This window comes from Bombus fervidus, unplaced genomic scaffold, assembly GCF_041682495.2.
Source record: "Bombus fervidus isolate BK054 unplaced genomic scaffold, iyBomFerv1 scaffold0039, whole genome shotgun sequence".
Lineage (NCBI taxonomy): Eukaryota > Metazoa > Arthropoda > Insecta > Hymenoptera > Apidae > Bombus > Bombus fervidus.
In genome coordinates, this window is record NW_027212602.1 from 85001 (window position 1) to 87500 (window position 2500).

General features: G+C 50.7%; 1 non-coding gene across 1 annotated transcript; it reads right to left on the reverse strand.

Annotated features, from left to right (window-relative positions):
* Positions 1 to 687: 687 nt before the first annotated feature.
* On the reverse strand, positions 688 to 842 carry LOC139997211 (5.8S ribosomal RNA). Its single transcript, XR_011802644.1, has one exon. It is a non-coding gene; the product is annotated as a 5.8S ribosomal RNA (ribosomal RNA).
* Positions 843 to 2500: the final 1658 nt, after the last annotated feature.

Below are 2500 nucleotides of genomic sequence, written 5' to 3' on the forward strand. Positions count from 1 at the left end.
ACGCCACCAAGTTTAGGTTTAGGTTTTAATATCTTGGTTCTCTTTTCTCTCCTCTCTCGACTGACTTTGTTCAAAAATATTTTTGCTTTCTCTCAGTCTCGCCAAAAATTCATTTAAGACGACGTCGGGGGCGCGGTCATTCGTGCTTATCGAAGACTAACAAAACGTAGCAGAGGCTGATACAAAAAGAAAAAAAAAATCGGCCACGAAGAAAACTCGCTCTGTGTATCTCGATAACCGCGTCGACGACGACGGTTCTCTCCGCGCTCTTTTAATTCGTATCCTTCTTCTTGCGCTTCGTCCGACTCAGAAACGTTCGTAAAACACGAACGACGGCGGGTTGTCAAGCCAAGAAGGGACAGAGAAGAGACGGAGGTAGTTTTGCGAGTCTCCCGTGAACGCGATAGATTTTTCATATATATTTGTATCGAGAGCATGCGTACGCCGGTCTCCACACGATCCAGCGACGAACGCCGACGAACGTCCAACAATCGCTCGTACGTCGCGTACGAGCCCTCGACCGCTCTTTAATTCGTATTCTTTTGCTTGGCGCTCGTCCTCCGACTCAGAAACGTTCGTTTAAAGATAAAACGAACGACGGCGGGCTGTCGACGAGGCAAGAAAGAACAGAGAGATACGGACCGAGAGCAACGATACGCAACGCAAGCAGTCTTAGGTTTACGTGAGCAACCCTCAGCCAGGCGTGGTCCAGGAATTGTATCCGTGGACCGCAATGTGCGTTCGAAATGTCGATGTTCATGTGTCCTGCAGTTCACACGTTGACGCGCAATTAGCTGCGTTCTTCATCGACCCACGAGCCAAGTGATCCACCGTTCAGGGTAATCGTTTATGCATGGATTTTTGTTTGTGTACTCAGGTTTTTGTACTCTTATTCTCGGTTCGAAAGAAGCCGATATCCGACAAACGTCCGACCAACGGGAATCGAACGCGCGGAAGTCGCCATATGATTGACGACACGAAAATACGTTCGAAAACGAAATCGGACGGACTGCGCGACGACACACGCAGCCCGCCGACCGGGCGTAAAGTGCATTATAATATATAACAACCAACGAGATCGAAGCTCCGTTCGTCAGGAAACGACGGGGATATAACACCCGATTCTGAATCCTCTGTACAGCACACGATCTCGCGAAGAAAGCGCACGGTGGCTAGCCCATGATATATATATATGTTCGTTCCTCTCGTCCAGTTATTCGAAGCAAACAGCCGATATGCATCTCCATCGTTCGGGTAAAAAAAAATCGATGGGACGCGCACGGTCGTAGTCTTCCTCGCGCGGTCGTTTCTTCCCGATAGCCAGAAGCAGAGTTTGAAAAACTCTAGCGACGGAACGAGGCATTAGACTCTCGACAACGAGGATACAGACACGGCCGGCGGTCCCCTCTGAATCGACTTCGGTGGTTCAGGTAAAAATAAAAAAAATCGATGGGACGCGCACGGTCGTCCTTCCTCTTCCTCGCGCGCGGTCTATTCTTCCCGATAGCCAGAAGCAGAGTTTGAAAAACTCTAGCGACGGAACGAGGCATTAGACTCGCGACAACGAAGATAGAGAGACGGCCGGCGGTCCCCTCTGAATCCACTTTGGTCGCTCAGGTAAAAATAAAAAAAAATTCGAAAGGGACGCGCACGGTCGTCCTTCCTCTTCCTCGCGCGGTCTTTTCTTCCCGATAGCCAGAAGCAGAGTTTGAAAAACTCTAGCGACGGAACGAGGCATTAGACTCTCGACAACGAGGATAGAGAGACGGCCGGCGGTCCCCTCCGAACGGATGGCGACAACGACGACTAAAGCGCGAAAAATCGCGACGAAAAGGAACGCATCTCCGTTCAGGTGTATGTGTGTGCGTGCGTTTAAAAAAAATTCGATGGGACTCGCAGCCATCGGCCTCGCGCGGTCGTTTCTTCCCGATAGCCAGAAGCAGAGTTTGAAAAACTCTAGCGACGGAACGAGGCATATGACTCACGACAACGAGGATATGGACAGGCGGTCCCCTCTGAACGGGTCGACGAGACGATGGTAAAAGAGACGAACCGGACGAAACTTCCGTCGATCAGGTAAAAATAAAAAAAAATTCGATGGGACGCGCACGGTCGTCGTCGTCGTCTTCCTCGCGCGGTCGTTTCTTCCCGATAGCCAGAAGCAGAGTTTGAAAAACTCTAGCGACGGAACGAGGCATATGACTCACGACAACGAGGATAGAGAGACGGCCGGCGGTCCCCTCTGAATCGACTTCGGTGGTTCAGGTAAAAATAAAAAAAATCGATGGGACGCGCACGGTCGTCGTTCCTCTTCCTCGCGCGCGGTCTATTCTTCCCGATAGCCAGAAGCAGAGTTTGAAAAACTCTAGCGACGGAACGAGGCATTAGACTCGCGAGGATAGAGAGACGGCCGGCGGTCCCCTCCGAACCAACTTCGTCTAGTTAAGAATCGTTATACTCTTTACCATCACTCGCACTGGTATATATCTTTTCGGGCCAA